Genomic DNA, 10,141 nt, shown 5'->3' with positions numbered 1-10,141 from the left:
AATCAGTCCTGAATATGCATTGGAAGGAATGATGCTGAAGCTAAAACTCCAATACTTTGGCCACCTGATGCGAAGAACTGACTCATTGGAAAAGACCCGGATGCTGGGAAGGATTGAAGGCAGGAGGAGAGGGGCATGACAGAGGATGAGATGGTTGGATGGCATCACTGACTCAAGGGATGTGAGTTTGAGTAGGCTCCAGGAGTTGGTGATGAACAGGGAAGCCTGGTGTGCTGCAGTTAATGGGGTTGCAAAGAGTTGGGCCCAACTGAGTGACTGAATTGAACTAAGGGCCTTTCCTCCCTAAATGCTCAGACCCTTCTCTGCAGCCTCACTTTCAATCCTCAGAACACATTCTAAGGGGTGCAGAGCCCAGAGGAAAGATTATTGTTCTCATTTTTTGGAAGAGGAAATGTAGACTCAAGAAGCTATAAACAGATGGTGAAGGGGAAGGCGACTTGCCTTGGGGAGAATGGCAGGTCCCTGGGTGGACCAAGATCAGAAGTCATGCCCCGTGAGCCGCCTGTGTGTGACCTACAAGGGTCTTACAGACTGACTCCTGGAAGGGGTAGAAAGACTATGAAATAAACCAGCCTGGACACAACCAGCCTGGCCCCTTTCTTCAGAAACCCCACAAAGAGAGCACACTGCCTTTGTGTTTCTTCTCACCATGGCAGCTTTTCTGCATATTAACATAAGCATCTAGAAAACGCCATGGCAGGGCAGACCCAGGGAGGGATGAGGGGGGAAAGAGTCCACCACCCCTAAGACAAGGACTTTCTCCGTCCTCCCCATCTGTATCTTGGAATCTTCTCATACTCTGGCCACTTGGAGAGAGGAAGTCAAAGAAAGCAGAGTGGGGGAGAAGGTGGGGAAACACTGAATGAACAGAACTGGAAATAGCCCAAGGTGGGGGGCGGGGGGGGGGGCCTGCTCCCTAAAGCAGAACGAAGAGGACAAGAGCCACTGAAAGGAGAGGTCAAAACCGATCAGCAGAGAAGAGGATGGCTCTTTACTTAAGAGTGACTGATAGATAAGAAAAATGAAAAGAAATATGGACAATGAATATGAAAGACCCTACAGAAAAACCAGGCAGGAAGTTGAAGCACCAATGGGTGCTTTCTGAAAATTGGAAAATGTCCTATTGGCAAGTCTGGTGCCTCTGGCAAAATCTGTTCCATATTTGTGGCACTTGAACTAAACTAGTGGCTGACTCTTGCTTTAAAGGGTAATAACTTCTAAGGCTCATCCAGACTGTTTCTGCCAGAGGGGCTTTGGAGACAGATGCTCTGTGGCTGAGGGATTAGCAGAAGTCCTAGCATGCCAGCCTCTGGGAGGGGCAAAAGCGGGGGGAAAGAAGGGTTGGAAGTCGGGAGATCAGATCAAAGGCTGGTTCGTGCAGTCTTTCCTTCATTGACTCCTTCGCCAAGGATTTGATGAGCTCCCTCCGTATGTCAATCACTGTTTTAGGTCCCATTACCTCACCCCGTCTTCACTATAACCCTATAGTACAAATATTATTTTCTCTACTTTACAGATGAAAAAACAGGAGCTCGGTGTACATTCCTGAAGGCAGAAAAGGGAAGGTTTAAATTTTGTTCTGCCTGATTCAAAACCTTACTGCTCGCAATAAAACATGCTACGAGGGAGTTAAATGACTAGGATATAAAATATGATCTAAAGTGGCAATATTTATTGAACACATTTGCAAGAACCAGGTACTATTCTAGGCTTTGGGGATACAATGAAGTTGGCAGAGGCCCTGCCCTCCAGGAGACTGGCAGGTATAGTAGGGGATCAGACAATAAGCAAACAGAAACATGGATTATAAAACGTCAACTGGGGGCTTCCCTGGTTGTCCAATGGCTAAGACTCCAAGCTCCCAGTGCAGGGGGCCCAGGGTTCAATCCTGGTTAAGGAACTAGACCCTACATCTACAACCAAGAGTTTGAATGCTGTAACTAAAAATCCTGCCTGTCACAAAGACCCGGCACAGCCAAATACATAAATTATTAAAAAAACAAAAAAAGAATAGGAGGAATTTTTTAAAGTGCCAGCTGGTATTATGGGGTATGAAGCATGTAATGCTGGGAGGGGGCAGGGGAAGGAGGCAACACCACTGGCCATTTAGAGGTGGCATCAGGGAAGCGTCTCTGAGTGGCGGGCTGTGAGCTGGGAGGGGCAGGACCAGCTGGGCAGGTGGGACAGCTGTTGAGTTTCTGCCGTGCTTTCAGATGCTGCCCGGGAAACTTTCATCCATTATTTCATCTGATCAATACCTACAATACCGTGGGGAGGAAGCTGTCATTATGCCTTTTTTTTTTTTTTTAATGAGGGAATTGAAATGTGGAGAGTTAAGTGACCAGCCAGAGGCCACACACCTTATAAGCAGTTTAGCAGAAGTAGGTCCATCTGGGCACTTCCCTCCCTGGTGGTCTAGTAGTTAAGAATCCACCTTGCAATGCAGGGAACATGAGTTCAATCCTTCATCGGGGATCTAAGATCTCACATACTGTGGAGCAACTAAGCCCATGTGTGCAACTACTGACTCTCATGCCACAGTTAGAGAATCCTGCATGATGCAACAAATCCCTACGTGCCCCCACTAATACCTGACACAACCACATAAATGAAATAAATCTTAAAAGAAAAAAAAGAAGTAGGTGTCTGACCCTAAGTCTCGGCTCTCACCTTCAGATCACAGAGGCTTCCCCATCTCAAGACAGAACCTGACAAGGCTTCCAGAACCAACCCCATAGGAGCCCATCAACATTCAACCAAGCAGGAGCCCAGGGGCAGGTGCTAAACCCGGAAAGGGTATTTGTCCCTAAAGCCAGGACCCACCAAAGCAAAGACCTCGGGGGATTTTTTTTTTCTTTTATGTGTGTATTCAAAAATGTTTGCTAAATAATAGCTAGCATGATGGAGTGCTCACTGGACAGCAAGTGCTGTTCTAGTGCTTTCCATGAATTAACCCACACACCTGTATAGTCACCCTGGGATGAAGGCAGAAGGATGATCCCCGGCTTACACCTGAGAGAGTCCAATAGAGAGAGCAGAAGTGCTGGAGCAAGGATTCAAGCCCAGGCAGGCCAGGGTGGGAAGCAGCTTTCACTGTTACTTTCCACAGCCTCCAGAGCAGGGAAGGCTGCCGAGAGGGAGGTGTGAGCTGGGTCATCAGAGGTGGGAAGGTTTCAGCTGCTTCCAAGCCAGAGGAGGGTGGAGGACAACGGGGCAGAGGGAACCCGGGTGCAACAGAGCAGGCAGCGGGCATTGGGAGAAGGCAGGCCTACCCTCAGGCTGGAGCTTTCCCACCAGGTAGATGACTCAGGGAGGAAGGGGGCAGGGAACATAGGGGCCAAGGATGTGAAGTTTCTAATACGGCCAGCATGAAAGAAGATGAAACCTAAAATGAGGCTTTCGTGTTCCTATTCGGAGTCCAAAAGAAATGAATACCAGGGCTCTGAGAACAAAATGAGAGAGAGAAGTTGGTGAGGAAGGAAATCCGGGCAGCCGGTGGTGGGCTTCCCTGGTGGCTCAAGACGGCAAAGAATACGCCTGTGATGCAGGAGGCCTGGGTTTGATCCCTGGGTTGGGAAGATCCCCCAGAGAAGGGAATGGAACCCGCTCTAGTAATCCTGCCTGGAGAATCCCGTGGACAGAGGAGCCCGGTGGGCTACAGTCCATGAGGTCACAGAGCTGGACACGACTGAGTAAGTACAGTGGTGGGGAAGAGTTAGGTGATGGGCTGGGAGGTGGTTTTGACCTCAGGCTGCCCCACGAGGGCAGACACAGTGGTCCTGAAGCAAGGAAGGCACCTGCCCTGGATCCCTGAACCCGCCCCTGTCTCTAAGGGAGGGAGAGAGGCTGGCTCTCTACCATCTAATCCTTTGCTGCACTGAAAGGAGACATCTGCTCCACTCTTGCTAATTTAGTTCGGGAAGCCTGGCTCGTTCTGGGGTGTAGATAACATCCCCGCTGGCTGGCAGGCAGGCTGCTGCAGATCCCGGGGCCTAGCCGCCTCCCTCCTTGGCTGGCATTGCATCACCCAGGCAGGCGGCAGGGGGCCAGGCACCCTAGACGCAAAAGTCGAGGCATCAGGCAGGAGGGTGGGCAGGGTTCCCACCTCCCACAGGCTCGGGGCTGCAGCCTCTCAATGTTGGAGGACTCAGCTGTGCCCAGACGGGAGCCAAGGGAGTGGGAGGTGTTTGAAGAAAACGTTCCAGGCTGGTGGTCTGGCGGGTAGGACATGAGGAGGTGAGGGGAAGAGCAGATTTGTCAAGGATGGACATGGGCCTTGGCATTGCCATTCTTATTTTTTAAATTACATTTTTTAATTTAAAAAAATTTTATTGGCATATAGTTGATTTACAATGGTATATTAGCTTCAGGTGTACAACAAAGTGAAGTGGTTGTAGTGGTAAAGAACCCACCTGCCAAAGATGAAGGAGATGTAAGAGACTTGGGTTCAACCCCCCAGTTGGAAAGATTCCCTGGAGGACTGCATGGAAACCCACTCCAGTATTCTCGCCTGGGAAATCCCATGGACAGAGGAGCCTGGTGGGTCCGGAGTCCATGGGGTCACAAAGAGTTGGACACAACTGAAGCGTTTAATACATGTGTGTGTGTGTGTGTGTGTGTGTGTGTGTGTGTGTGTGTGTCCCCAGTGTATTTTAGGCTTCCCTCATAGCTCAGTTGGTAAAATATCTGCTTGAAATGCAGGAGACCTGGGTTCGATTCCTGGGTCAGGAAGATTCCCTGGAGAAGGAAGTGGCAACCCACTCTAGTATTCTTGCCTGGAGAATTCCATGGACAGAGGAGCCTGGCAGGTTACAGTCCACGGGGTTGCAAGAGTCGGACTCGACTTAGGGACTGAACCACCACCACCAATCTATTTTAGATTCCTTTCCCATATATAGGTCATTTTAGAGTGTTGAGTAGAGTTCTCTGAGCTCTACAGTAGGTCCTTATTAGATATCTATTTTAGAGATAGCAGTGTGTACCTGTCAGGGATTGCCATTCTTACCCAGGTGGGTACTCCACAAGCAGGGAAGCAGAACTCTGTGATGGATGAAGAGCTACCACCAATAATGAAGGAGGACTTGTGAGCTGGAGTTCTGGGTAGAAAATAGACTCCAGGGGCCAGTGGTTACCAGCTTCCGGAGGAGGAGACTGTGATGGAGTGGTTTTGTCTCTAAGAGAGGATCAGAAGCTAAAGAACCAACGACTGATCTCAGTCCCCTTATCATCTTCAACTAACACCTGATTTGGGTTGCTATGAGTTAAGTGTTTTATGTATCTACTAGATACCAAGCAGTTTAACCACAAGCCCTAAGACTACAAAACTTGCTCCAGGGACAAAGAAATAGAGTTGGGATTCTGTCCTCCATCTCCTGTAGATGGTCTCAGTTTAGCAACTGTCATGTTCATGCAAATAGCTCCAGATCTACATTACCAACCCAGAGTCTCGAATCTGAACTCCAGAGACATACTCCAACCACTGCCTTAACATATCCATTATGATATATACTAACATCCTCCCTAAGCTTGACATGTCCAGAACCAAATGTATCTATCAACCTCCCTTCCCCTCCACCCCTCACAAACCTGTTCATTTCCCAGAGTTTGAGGTTCTTCTACCTACAGGGATCTCCTACTCTCCTCTCCCTATGCCCTCCTATTCTGCAAGCAACTCTTCTGTTTTCTATGTATGAAATGCCTGAGTGCCATCAAGCACAGCATGGTCTGGCCAGGCTCTGTTTCCAGAACCCCCAATCTTTAAGGTCCTGATGAAAATCCACTTTCCATGTGAAGTCTCTCCTAATCCCTGCCAAGAAGGACTTCTCCCTTCTCTGGGCTCCCATAGTACTTAATCTAAACCTCTCTTTTAGTCCTTTCTGTATTCCTTGTTATTTTTCAGTGGCTTAGTTGTGTCTGACTCTTTGTGGCTCCATGGCCTATAGCATGCCAGGCTTCCCTGTCCTCCGTTACCTCCTAGAATTTGCTCAAATTCATGTTCACTGAGCTGGTGTTGCTATCTAACCATCTCATCTGCTGCTGCCTGCATTCCTGCTTTTCTCCTCTCTTTCAAACACAAGTTTCTAATGTCTCTGTGTCTATGAAATATTCCTACTTATCTATACATTTAGTAATCTCACATCCACCAGAAACAGTTCTGTCATTCTGAATTTCCTCCTTTTTCAGTACTGACTAGTGCCTTCTTGTGGCCTTCTCATTGAATAGTAATGGATCACACTTCCAGCTTCCTTATAGATGCCACCACAGTACTCAGTTACTATAAGCATCTTAGTGAAATTGTGTGTGCGCTTCCCCGGAATGACAGAAGACAACGTGGAGCTTCACAAAGAGTCCAACAGATGCACATTTAATCTGGGTTTTACACCTACTAGATATGTGTCCTTAGGTGCAGTTTCCCCATTTATAAATAGAAGGGTAACGCTTACCTTGAAAGTTTCACATGGTGCTCTCACCTCCCAGCTTGCACATGCTGTGCCTTCTGCTTAATTTCCCCTCCCTCCCCTTTGCTGAAATAACTGCTCATTCTTCAAGCCTCAGCTTAGAAGCCACATTCCTCAAGAAGTACTCCAGTTCTCAAAGATCAGGTGACTGTCTTTTTTAATGTGCTTATTTATTACTCTGCATCTACCCAGGTCTCAGCACTTACTCCTCCCTCCCCGACCCCGGAACTGGATGGTCTTTCCTCTCCCTCCCCCTCACTTTGAGGAACCAGAAACTCCACAAGGACAGAAACCATTCTCTGTTAACCTTCACATCCCGTCTTGGTCTTGCTCCATTCACTTTTGATCCAAAGTCAGAAAAAAGTAAGCCACGTTAGGTAAGAAATTTTGTAATTCTGAAGAAAATGTCAACAGCTTCCTGAGTTTTTATTAGCTGAGTGCATTATGACAGTTCAGGTCATCAGATTGCTGGCTGCCTCTTAGCCCTGATTTAGACACTAGGCAACGGTCTGCTTTTTGTACAGAAATAGAATAAAGTGTCCTCTAAACTGATATTGAAGCCAAACAGTTGCCAATTTTGAGATTTACAGTTAGTTTTGTATATGTGAAACTATTCAAATCACCAAGAGAATTAGTTTTCTTAGAGGATTCTCATCAGTAATAATAATTTCCAGTTTGGCATCCCTAGTTGTAAATAATTTGAAAAACTCGAGCCACATATAAAATTATTATAACAATCTAAACACTATATCATAAACAAAAATAATGAGAGCTATGTGCTATCTTCTGTTTATTTCAGATGCTGTTGCTTCTGAAGTGTATATATATTGTAAATATATTGGTAAATAACACAAGCTCTGGAGTCAGATGGCTTTCATTCCAAAACCACCCCCACTATTCACTAGCTATGTGATCTTGGAGAAGTCATTTCATCCCTTTGCACCCCAGTTTCCTGGTCTGTGAGACAGCAAGAGTAGTATCTGCCTTATATGGTTATTGTAGGCATTGAATGAGCTAATACCTGTAAGGGCTTATAACAGTGCCTTGTTAAGTTAATTGTTAGTCGCTCAGTTGTTTCCGACTCTTTGTGATGTCATGAACAGTAGCCCACCAGGCTCCTCCGTCCATGGGATTTTCCAGGCAAGAGTACTGGCGTGGGTTGCCATTTCCTTCTTCAGGAGATCTTTCTGATCCAGGGATTGAACCCTGGTCTCCTGCCTTGGTGGCTCAGATGGTAAAGCATCTGCCTACAATGTGGGAGACCCGGGTTCGATCCCTGGGTTGGGAAGATCCTCTGGAGAAGGAAATGGCAACCCACTCCAGTACTCTTGCCTGGAAAATCCCATGGATGGAGGAGTGTTGTAGGCTACAGTCCATGGGGTCGCCAAGAGTCAGACACGACTGAGTGACTTCACTTTCACTTTCACTTTTCCTCCTGCCTTGCCTTACCAACTGAGCCACCAGGGAAGCCCTATAACAGTGCTAATACCTGCCAAATACTCCATAAGTGCTAGCTATTATTATTTGCTAGGGGAGAATCTAACATAAGGAAGTGTTTGGATATGATACTTTTAAATTCCCTGCCAACACCGCAGTTCCATGTCTCTGTATCATTCTAGTTCCTCAGCATTCCTATTCAGTAGGGAGGGGGCAGCATTATCCACATTTTACAAACACTAAAATTGAGCCATAAAGAAGCAAGATGTCCAGTAAGTGAGTGGCAGCATGAACCCAGGATTCAACTTTCTCAATGTAAGTACTGGGGCTCTTTCCAGAAGACAGTGAGACTGTACATTTAAAAAGGAGTATAAGACATCCCTGGGAGCCTGGGAGCAGTGGCCCCCTTGATGACTTTTCTGTGCAGTGGTTCTCCATGGATGCTTAACAAGGTCAATTCTCTCTCCATCTCTGAGTTGATCTCAGGCCATGCCTTTTCAGATATTTTCCTTACCTGCTTTCAAATAAGTCATACTAGGGCATTAAATGAGGTGCTGGCTAGATACTTTCTCTTTGGTTTCCTGTATCCCCTGACTCTTTAGACACTCAATTCTCAGGAGTCCTGTGTACAGACATAGCTCAGTTGGCTGCAGACCCTCACTCTTTGGAGAGTGTCTTTCTGCTGAGTCAGGACCTTAAACTACTTGGGAATCTCAAAACTGATTTTCCTCAAAACATCATTCCCCAGCCACCTCCCCCCAACCCATTTCACTTTTTTAATTTCTGCAACCATGGGATTCACTGGAATCCCATGATTCATTGGAAGGACTGATGCTGAAGCTGCAGTACTTTGGCCACCCGATGTGAAGAGCTGACTCGTTGGATAAGACCCTGATGCAGGGAAAGATTGAAGGCAGGAGGAGAAGGGGACGACAGCGGATGAGATGGCTGGATGGCATCACTAACTCAATGGACGTGAGTTTGAGCAAACTCAGGGAGATGGTGACGGACAGGGAAGACTGGTGTGCTGCAGTCCATGGGGTCGCAAAGAGTCAGCTTCGATTGAGTGACTGAATAATAACATGGGTAGAGGATCTGCAAAAGCTCCTGTCCTCTCTGTCTCCCTCCACCTCCCCTTCCCTTCCTATCCGGCTTGACCAGAGGGCAGAACCTGGCTCTACAGGACCTTGTCTGTATGAAAGCATCACCTAAGAGTTTGTGTGGGTAGAGCAAGTGTTCCTGTGTCTGAAAAGAGGACTCAGGATGATTTCCTTTTCTGTCCACTAGGGGGCTGCTTCGAGGGGGATGGAAAAAACAGAGGCTTAAAAAAATATATCATGCAGCTGAAATTTCAGCAAGAGGGGAAAAGAGAGAGTGCGTGAGAGAGAGAGACAGCAAAGCAGTCCCAGGCTTCCTCGTCTCTTTCACGTCAGAGGCAGGAACCGACTGTACTCAGGCTGTTTGCTCAGCACGCAGAGACGGAGAAGGGCTCAGACACGCAGTGAGAGAAGAGGGGTCCTCCCTGACCCGAGGAATTACCACTAGTGGAGTAAAGCCACCTGACTTTTCCAGCTTATTTTGGTTGCCTCCTCTTTCTCCTTCCACTCTAGCCCTGCCAGCTCGGGTTTCATTTCTTTCGCGGAGCCTCCTCTGGTCCTCCTGGGAAAGGAGGAAGGGAAGAGAAGAGAAGAGAAGAGAAAGGTGGGCTCTCTAGGTGAGCGCAGCAACTGGCTCCAGCACATTCAAGAATTCTCTTCACAGGAAGCTCCTCTAGCTCCCCTGCTGCCCACCCCCAGCCCGGGTAAGTCCAGCGCACTCGCTCCTTTCGATTTCCTCGCCAGAGTGATTTCAGCACCACGGAGAGCTATGAGATGCATTTTTGGTTCCTGTGTGTCTCCCTATGTTCCTACAAGGCGTTTGGCAGTAAGGTTACATCTATCTCCCTGCTGCCAGTCAAGCCGGGTTTTGGGTAGGGGGAAAAAAGGGGGCAAAACTATGTCTACCAAATTAAAGGGGGATGTGGACTCTGGTCTTCTGAGGGTGTGTGTGTGTGTGTGTGTGTGTGTGTGTGTGTGTCTGCAGGCTGTTGCATAAGACAGGTGAGGTCTGAGCTAAATTGCCAGCAGGTTCCTTCGTGTCTGTCTCTGGGTAGGGCTGTTTTTTCTTTTTTCTTTTATGTAGATAAGAGGGAGGGTTTGGGGAATTAGTTGTGCACCTTCTTTAAC

The 10,141-nt window shown here is 47.6% G+C and overlaps 1 protein-coding gene across 2 annotated transcripts in view; it reads left to right on the top strand.

The window, feature by feature from the left end:
• Window positions 1-9,270: 9,270 nt before the first annotated feature.
• Window positions 9,271-10,141, top strand: part of TNR (tenascin R) — a 487,688-nt gene continuing 486,817 nt past the window's right edge. For both annotated transcript variants that reach the window (XM_027565405.1, XM_027565404.1), the window contains exon 1: window positions 9,271-9,717. The gene's annotated coding sequence lies outside the window, so the exon portion shown is untranslated. The remainder of the gene's footprint in view (window positions 9,718-10,141) is intronic.

The sequence above is a fragment of the Bos indicus x Bos taurus genome, chromosome 16, assembly GCF_003369695.1.
Source record: "Bos indicus x Bos taurus breed Angus x Brahman F1 hybrid chromosome 16, Bos_hybrid_MaternalHap_v2.0, whole genome shotgun sequence".
Classification (NCBI taxonomy): domain Eukaryota; kingdom Metazoa; phylum Chordata; class Mammalia; order Artiodactyla; family Bovidae; genus Bos; species Bos indicus x Bos taurus.
This window is presented reverse-complemented; position numbering and strand designations above follow the sequence as displayed.